We start from the raw sequence: 10,114 nt of genomic DNA on the forward strand, positions 1-10,114 counted from the left end.
TTAGTTATCAGAAAAAGGCAAATCAAAACGAACCTGAGATCCTTCATTACACCAATCAGAATGGCTAAGATAGAAAACTGAGGCAGTAGCAGATTGGGCTAGGATGTAGAGAAAGTGGAACACTCCTCCATTGTTGGTGCGATTACTAGCTGTATAGCCACTCTGGATATCAATGTGGAGGATCAGGAAACATTGCAAATAGCTTTACCTGAAGACCCAGCTTTACCACTCACTTCAGCGCATATACTCAAACCTGATCCACATATGACAAGGACGTGTGGTTGAATATGTTCATAGCAGCCTTACTTATATTAGTCAAATGCTGGATACAACCGCGATAGACCTCAACTCAACTGAGGAATGAATGTAGAAAGTGCGCTCTATTCAAAGAGAGGAACAGTACTCGGGTATCAAAAATGAATACCAGCACCTTTGTAGGCAAAGGGATGGAACTGGAAAATAGTGAAGTAGCAGAGATCGAAAAGGACATAACATGGGATGTATTTAGTGACAAATGGATGTTACCCAAAAGTTCAGAAGACCCACTATACAAATCATTGATCACATGAAGGGTAACATGTCAGAAGGCCAAATTGTGGATGCTTGAAACCCACTTAGAAGGGGGGACAACATAATCATGGGAGGCAGAGGGATGGAGGGACCTAGGTAGAGGCATGGAAGGATGGACAAGGGGCGGGGGGAGTAGCAACAATGAAAAGAGACAAGAGAGAAACCCAGAGGAAAAGTGGAATAAATGACAATAAGCATCAGTGGTGGGTGGTGAACTTGGGTAACCCAAATGAAAAATGAAGAAGTCAAAATGTCCTCGTTTACAGATGACCTGATTCTATTTTAAAAACTCTAAAAATGTATCACCGTCTTTTAAGACTGATAAATACATTCATAAAAACACAATACAATGTGAACACACAAAATTTCTTAGCCTTCCTTTATGCCAATCCAATTCATACCATGAGAAAATCTGGGAAAAATTCCCCTCATAATAATTTGAAAATATAAAATAAAATGATGTGGATTAAAATATTTAATGCAAAGACAACTATGAACTAGCTAGAGGTGATGCTAAACAGACAAGTTGTCTCTAAAAAATTAAGTTTCTTAAAGCTGAAAATACATTCATTAAAGTAGTAGAATGCAAAATAACACACAAAACTCATTATCTTTCCTGTATACCAAAAACAAACCATGGGAAAGAAATCAGGGAAATATTCTACTCAAAATACTCTTAAAATATATAACAAAACACCCTGGATAAGCACACTTATAAAGCATACTATTAGTAAGAAGACATAGGAAGTACCCATGATCCATCCTGAATACATATAAGAACTTTCCAGCTGATGTTCTGAAAGACCTTAAAGACTTGAATAAATCAAAGCTTTTATATCTTTATGGATAAGTAGATAATATAATAAGGTCAGTTTTTGATGAATTAATAAAATTAATACAATAAATAGTGATTAGAAAATTTTACTACAATAAATCACCCACTTTTATGAAACGCATGAATTTGAATATAAATATTCTACTATGGGAAAAAGGACAACTTTTAAAGTACAAAGAGCTAACATGTTTAGAAATATAATTTTAAAGAGAAAAAAAGAGGAAGAAAATTGTCATGAGAAAAAAATGTGATAGTTACTTAAGCAGTGTCATGCGGTTGGCAGAGCGAATATTTCAACAGATTAGAGTGTCCAGGAACTGTGTTTATTGATTTAAAAACCTTCAGGAGGAGGGATTATCAGAGCAGATCTCAAGAAAATTCCGAATGTTCAAATTAGTTTCCTATTGTTATAGGAAACATAAAAATGCCACTGTGGGAAAGTGAAGGTTTTATTCACCCCATAAGTTACAGTTCATCATCAATGGAATACGAGATAAGAACAGAAGGCAGCAGCTTGACAACAGAGAGGAACTCTGCTTACTCATCTGCTCAGCTACCTTTCTCTATGACCTCTCCTCCCCTTACTAGGGCTGGTACCACCCACAGTGGGCTAAGTCCCCATACATCAATTGCCATCAAGAAAATGCCAAAGACACAGCCTGCCAGCCATTCTGATGGCGTCAATTGCTCAAGAGTGCACCATTTAGACAGCTACAATTAGCCATCACAGCAAGGTATAAAAGGAAAATACAAACCTTAGCCTACTCCAGAGAAAAGTAACACTTCATGAATAGAATTTGAGGTCACAAGTGAAGTTTCGTGTGAGGAAGAAATTAGAAGGAATTATGACAGAAATCGAACTTTATTTAAAATAAAAAGTGACAACAAGTCAAAGCCACAAATAAAATGTTGGTAACTTTGACCTCTTCAAACCTCTTCTGGAGGCTGCAGGGTGGACGCAGGGCATGGTTGTTGGCTGGCACCACCATGGCCCATTCACTGTTTTGGTGAAGGATTTTCCATCAGAAGCCTTAGCCTTAGTACAGAGGCCAGGTCCCAAGTACTAATCATAGTCAGTCAATTGGATGACAGATCTTGTGCTCCAAAGAAATGGAAGAGTCCATTTAGTCATGATTTCAGGATGGCTGTAACTCATTTCAGAGTCATAGATATTGCAAGCATCTAGGACACCAAAAGACCCATTGTCTCACACCAGTATTCTCTGCTGTGCCGTCAGTCACCACGGTAATAATCAGTGGTGAGCTCTATAGTATTATTTGTTCCAGTTTCCTGGTGGTGCTGCTTCCAAATACTGTTTCTTTGACCCAGACAGAAGCTTCAAGTAAAATAATAAATAATTTTTGCATTGAAAGCCATTGGTAGCTTGTAGTTGTAGTTAACAATGAAGACCTCAAGCAATCTTCCCTCAGTCCTCCTGTTTTAAGTTTTTTGTTTTTTGTTTTGTTTTGTTTTTTGCTTTTGCTTTTGCTTTTTTTCCATTTTGGTGATTTTTTATTTTATTTTGTTTTGTTTTGTTTTTCTATTTTTTCTATTCTTCTCAGGATGCATGGAGTGATCAAGAAGTTGTCTGAAGAAGTTCAAGTCCAAATTCAGATGTGCAGAAAGACCCCAGCATTTCTGGCAGGTCCACTGTGTTTGCTGCATTAGGGCTTTTTCCCTTTTGCCTTAAATGTTACCCATCTCCACTCTCTAGGAGCCTTTTATCAAGGCATAATTAGTAACATAAATATCATTATTATTTGAATTTCAATTATCCAATTCTAACTACTCTATCTCCCACTTTAAACCAGAGACAGGCGTTGAGTCCTGTAGGGTGTGGTTTTGATGCTTAGATCAGGAATCTTCCTGTGAACACTGATTCTTGAGAGTTCAATAAAGATGCTGTTGGCCAACCAGCTGGGTGGCATAGGCAGGTCTTCTAGTTTTCCTCCAGGCAGGCTAGGAGACACAGGAGAGGAGAAGGGATTTAATACTTCAGAGGGAGTAAGAGCTACCAGCCATTTGAGATCTAGGGCTGAGTGGCAATTGGTGGCCTCCCAGACTGGGCTTGGTGTAGCAGGCAGGAGGTTAGAAACACAATAAGCTGATTTGGGGAGCTGAGCTATGACTAAAGGCACCTGAGTGAGCTGAGGGCAGATTTAGAGGTGCTGAGCTGGGAGTAAAAAGGAGGGCATCCTATTTGGAGGAGACTTAGAAGAACCTGGCCACTGAGCCATCTCATCAAAAGTATCTTAATGTGTGTGTCTTTTATGTGCAATCCAAAGAAACCTGATAGCTTGGTCTGCCTAGAGCTTAAAGTGAGGCAGTAGAAACAACACTCTACAGAGTCCTATGTGAGCAATCCATGGGCATTAAGGAGCGAATCCAAAGTCACCTTGACTAAAGTCATATTTGACTTTGCTGGTACTCTGACTAGGACCAACATAAAACTTCTTGGGATTTTCTTAATCTCCTTTACGAATAGAGATGAATGTACCATCTGCTCTGTCGTCTATGTTACTATGGCTACAGTGAGGATCTAGTATGCTAAAGCTCTTCATCTGATTTTCCAAACAGCATCTTCATACGAGTGTGGACTTCTGTGGGTTGTGGGAGGGCAAGGTTGAGAACACTGGCTGAGAGCTGTGAATGGAGAAGTGGGATGGTGCATGCAGGAGGGAGGGAAAGGCCTGTGTGTGGCTCATAAACAAATTCACAATATCCATTGATTTAATAACCATTCAGGAAGTGGACTTCTGCAAAATGACTTCAGCTGACCAGCATGGCAGGAAACCAGAGACAGATTCAATGGGGATTTAGATCAAATGGATGGGAAACATGGGCTTAGAGGCAGAGACGTGTCAGCACATGAAGAGTGGAAAAGACAGTGTTGTCTGTTAAGCTGCTCACCCCCATGGTTAAAGGCAAACGGCAACAGGTTTTAGCACTGAGGAAAAGAAGAAATAAAAGCCAATTTGTTGAAAATCCCCATCACCAAAAAGTAGTGACATCCTCTGTGATGCACATCATCTCTCAGGGGCACTGGCCGTCGGAATGCCTGGATGATGGCTCTTGGCATGGGCTCTGCCTGCACCCCTTTCCTAACTGCAGAGCTCAAATCTGCTTCAGCTGGGTCATCAGCTCTCCATTCTGTTGCATGGAGATCAGATCGCTGCGTCTGCCTATGCAGTCTTTCTTTACCTATGAAGACCCGAGGAACTGTTCTCCATCCAGTGAGCTGTAGTAAGTAATCTTGAATGTCATTGGTGTTGTTAGTGGCTGTGATGTTCACGAATCCAGAAGACTAGGTTTGAAAGGCAGTTGACTGAGGATTTCTTGGGTCTTTCTGCAATAGGGGCAGGTGGGCTGGATGAACACGACCACCTTCCCAGACGGACACTTGCAGTTCATAAACCACTGAGCCACGCTGACAGGCTGCAGCTTTCCAGGAAGGAACATTCGGTTGAAGGTACTGGTCCCGTGTCAAATGGAATTGGAAAACCTGATGTCTTTGCTTCTGTGGACTAAGACTGGAAAAACCCAACTACATAAAAATCTGAGGACAAGTTGTGAGGGGTTTGTTCTTTCCTCCAATCATGTAGGTCCTAGGGAAGGAGCTCAGGTGTAGGGAGTTGGCAACAATTACCTTTATCTGCTGAGCCATCTCATCTGCTGAATCCCTCATTCATGGAACTGAAGAAACTCTGTATCCATCCTGGTATTCTGTGTATATATCTGTGTATCATTCGTAGAGTGGATACTTTTGTCTGTTGGTTGGAAAGACCAGTCTGGAGGGCTCATGGTTGGTCTCAGTCGTCCAGTCCAGGAGCTGCTTTACAAGAATCACTCACATGATCTGGAAGAAACTCTTTTTATAGGCAGTGAGATGTACTGGAACAATATCAACCATCCTTCTCCCTTCCCAGTTTTGAACTGAATCATTCTTCACCAAAGGCCTGTGGTCTCTGCTGCAGGCTGCACCCCCCAGGCTGTCTGAAGCTTGCTCATAGCTGTGCATTTATGGGACGGCAACATCATTTCCTCAACACTTCACCCCCAGGAGAGTTTTTCAATTCTTTATTTAATCTGATGGGTCTAATCTACATCGTCACCCAGGATGAGATGGGGGAGTTCTGCTCCAACCCTTACAGTAAGAGATGCTGATAGATGATGTTGTATCCACTAATGTCCTACATGGACGCCTGACAGTTTAGACAATAAGCATGGCTGTCCAATATATGTGTTCCTCCTGGTCCCTAGAAAGAGACAGTGAGAAAATATGCCTTGTCCATATGAAGGCAGAAAAGAATTTTTGGATCTAGAAGACAAGGTACGAAGGACTGCATGTAAATCCCAGTGACTGAGAAAGCAGCCTGGAGCCAGTTGTGTTATTGAGACTTCAGACAGCTTGGCCTTTACACATGTGACACAGCAGACTTCCATGAGCAAATCCTTAGCCTGGAAGATGTAGTTATGGTAGCCAAGAACTACTAACACAGAACTGTCCCCTTTGCCTGCCTCTTACTACTCTGATCTCCCACATCACAGGAGGCTGAATGGTCTTCTGCATACCCTGAGACGCAGCTCACAAGGGACAGCGCCTGTCTTCATCTGAGCTTCATCTGAGCCTGCCCTTGGCCTGTGGTGGATGTGCAGGAAGTGAGCTGACAGGTGAAACGTAGCCTTGCTGGGTCTCAAAGTGCAGCTTGAGACTCACCCACTGTGATTGTCAACACTTCCATGTCTCCATTGGGAGGGCAGTGTCACAAGGTCCTCCTACTGTCTTCTCACTCCATTCACATGCTTCGTGTGACACAAGCTCATTCACAGTTCACAGGAGGCAGCACAGCTTCAGAGCCCTCATGTCTGGCCACAGAAGCCAAGAGAGCAATGTCACAGTTCACAGTGGTAATGTAGATATGCCAGGGCATTTCCTCCAAGTTTTACTTTCAAGTGCATCCTTTTATTGCAGTTTACGATACTCTTTCTAGAAGGCCACGTTTCGGGAGAGCATTTGGATTTTGCCCCATCCACAGTTTACAGATTACTTACATAGACTCCTAGAGGATTTCAGTGGCAAGGTTTCCCTAAAGTTGTATGCCAACTAACCACACACACACACACACACACACACACACACACACACACACACACACACGGTGCAAGGATAATAGAGATGTGCATGTTGAAGTAAAGTTAGGACAGTGGATCTAGAAGGTAAGATGTGAAGTGTTGTGCTAAAATCTAAGACCCTAGGACGGAGGATAGGAAACAATTGTGAGTGGTGCTTTCCCACAACTTGGCCACATGAACAATGAAGTATGAGACAACAGACCTGCATGGTCAAAGCCAAACCCCAGGAATATACACAGTCTATTGAATTTGATTGCAGCTCATCTCTCTGATCTGTAATAGAAGAGTTCAGGTGTTTCCCACACACACACTGTAGCAGCTGAGGGCCAGCACCTCTCCTGCATACTACTTCATTACAGTCCACCCCTAGCACCCTGTAGGATATATAAGAATGGACCTGATAGGTGATCTTTTGACCCAGTTTAATATGTAGCTGAAGCTGAGAATGTCAACATTCCCAGAGCTCTGTTGAGCAGCAGGTGCTGATTTCCTCTGGCTCCCTTAGCAATGCTTCAGAAAACCAAGGAGACAGCCTCCTCAGGCATATTCACAGCTGCACAGGATGGAACTTGGCTTCAGGAGACTTTTTTTTTCCTTCGGAGATGGGGACCGAACCCAGGGCCTTGCGCTTCCTAGGTAAGCGCTCTACCACTGAGCTAAATCCCCAGCCCCGGAACTTGGCTTCAGAACACCCTAGTCTGAGGTATAGAAGCCAGGATGAAAACTCCATCAGCATTCAGTTGCTATGGAGATGCCCAGAATCATGGATAGATCTCTCTAGATCCCAGGACTGTAGTAATAGATGCCTTGTATTGGTAGAACATGGTCGTTTAGTTCCCCTACTTACTGCTCAGGACACCTAGAGAAGTCAGGAAGGAGCCAGTCCTGGTTCTGGTTCACTGACTAACAGTTCTTCACTGCACTAGAAAACTGCATGACACTCACACGTGTTGACTCAGAAATCTAAGGGGACCACTATCAGGGAATGGCAGTCAGAATAACTCTAGTGGAAAGCCTGAGATGATGAGGTCTCATCTAGAAGTTCTTCTCTCTCCCAGATATTAGTGTCAGACACAAACTGAACCAATCCAAAGGGGAAACAGTCAGCCCTGAGGATACCACACTAGTCTCTCCCTTCTTCCTAAGGACCTTTGTCTTCTAAGTAAAAGGAGTAAAAGCCATGAGCTCTCAGGAAAACAGTGGTGCCCTTCCCAACAACTGGCTTCTGAAACAGAGAAATTAATGATGTAAAGTCTCTGACTTCCAGGAACCATAACAAGCAGGGAAGTCCAGCTGCTTCTTATAGGCTCCCAGCTCTGGGTTTCCAGAAGGCTCAGCTCAAGGCCATCTCCTCAAGGAACCTTCTCACCCTTCGCCCAGAGCTCACTGAGCTTTCCCAAGGACCATTAATTTCTTCCTTTTTTACAACAAGACAGAAGGCCAGCTTCCTTCTCCCCAACTCTCACCGATTCATGCTCTTTGCTCTTTCTCCCAAACGGCCTGCTTAGCCTGGACAACAGGTCAATCAGTGAACCATAGAGACACTGAAGGAACATCCCACAGGCATTTGGTGGCACCACAACACTTGTGACACCACAGAAGATGCCAGGGCTCTCCTGGATACAAGAGATTGTTCAGGGAAGGGTCTACTGACGACGTCACTGGGAACTGCCAGGGCCTCCTGCTAACCAGCTTTCCTTATGGTGACCAGATTCTGAGGTGCCATCTCCAGGAGGCTCTCCAGTGACACAATGGAACCCTTTCCATATCTCCTCCCTCTAAAGCTAGAGATTTCTCTTTGCTTCATTAGTAGTTACCTGCTCTGAAAGGGCAGATTGCGTCAGGGCTTGGCATGGGGAGAAAAGATCAAGGGACATGGGGTGGAAGATTCTTCTGGATAATAATTTTATTCCCAGATCCAGTCCTTTGACATACATTCCAATTTCCTAGGTTTTCCTGTTTCCCAAAAGTCAGTATTTCCCTCCAGACCTTTAATTTATTGGATATTGGATTTCATTTTCTTATTGTGCATTCCTTCAAAGGGGGCTTTCTTTTTATATATTCATGGATGTGTACTCACGAAGTCTCTGTTTCGCATCCCTCTGTTGCAATGATCTTGGTAACATAGTGAACCCAGTTACACAGTGAATATACAACTTTAAATGTTGTGCACCTACTTCAAATGATAAACTTCCGAATCCTTTCTCAAAAAAATAACCAGATATCAGTGAGCAAAGGACAACGTGGACGGAGATTGGTCCTCTGCAGTTCCATTAGACGTCACTTCTCTAGTGTCCACCTTCCTGAGTTCCCAGGGACAGGCCTGAGGGTGTTAGAGTTTGGACCATGATCCTGTATTCATGCCAAATGTAAGATCCAGGAGGTTGGGCAGGGAGTGGAAGGGCTTGAGGTCAGGTGAAAGCTAAACTTTAATAGGTCCAGAAGTTCTGGAGGGAGTCTATTTGGCATTGTCATCTGTGGCTTCTACGTTCTTGACCTAGTTGTGAGGAATCCATGTTAAAATTCCACCTAACCTCATAGCTGTAAGAGTGTAAAACATCGCCACGTAGGTCCTTTGCAAATTGCTTTGTCCTTTTCGATGCCCAGTTGGCTCATGCAGGTTCGCTACCACTAGGTCCAAATTAGGGGATATTGTTGGTAGATTTAGAGGTTCACTGGGTCTCTCTGATAGTCAAGGTAATAGACTTTACGGAGAACTGGACGGATAGGATTTCAAGAATAAAATAGCTGAAGAATTCTGCCAACTGCTGATCTCTAAGATTTAGAAGCAATGGGGGGGGTATATTCTAAACATAATATTCTATGGTTCACTCCCTCCTTGTATGGAGTACAGCAGGCCCAAAGTAAGAAAAGTGCCTATCCACCCTTCCTGGACTCTAATGAGAGTTTTCATAGTGTTTCCTTTAATGTCTTGTTCATTATTTCCACCTGCCCAGAATTCTGCACAACAAAGACTCCAAACTATGCATACATCTTTGACTGTTATTCAGAGGCTTTGGCAGTGAGAGCTGGGCTATTATATGACAGCATTCCTAGTGAGTGGCAAAATTAGGGTGAAAGTTCCTAGCAGAGCTTTCTAGTTGCTCTATGATCAGTTTCAGTCCGATGTAGTGAGCTTCTACTCACCCAGAAAAGGAATCAATAAAAACAAGCAGGCACTTTTACCTTACTCTAGGAGACCATGTGTCAGTTAACTCAGGATCCCATAATTTATTATAGCATTGGCTACCTGTATGCAATCCTCTCTGGGTAAATGATCTCTGTTTTTTATTTACATAGGTGTAAATGTGACATCTGGCTTTGACATCTTCTACACTGTCCAGTGTATGTGGGCATAACATACCTTGTTCTTGGCAACTCAGAGAGTTCTGTGGACCCAAGACAAGTAGTCTGGCAAAGCTGACTTACCAGAAACCTGCCAATTGTCGCTGGAAGAATGATCTTTCCCTCTGGTGTTCACCAGCAACCTCTGGCGTCAAGCTATCCATTTGATTCTTTTGCATCCTCGCCTCTTGGTTATACTCAAAATACACAAGATCTAAGGCACAGACCACA

Source organism: Rattus norvegicus, chromosome 15 (assembly GCF_036323735.1).
Source record: "Rattus norvegicus strain BN/NHsdMcwi chromosome 15, GRCr8, whole genome shotgun sequence".
In the NCBI taxonomy this organism is placed as follows: domain Eukaryota; kingdom Metazoa; phylum Chordata; class Mammalia; order Rodentia; family Muridae; genus Rattus; species Rattus norvegicus.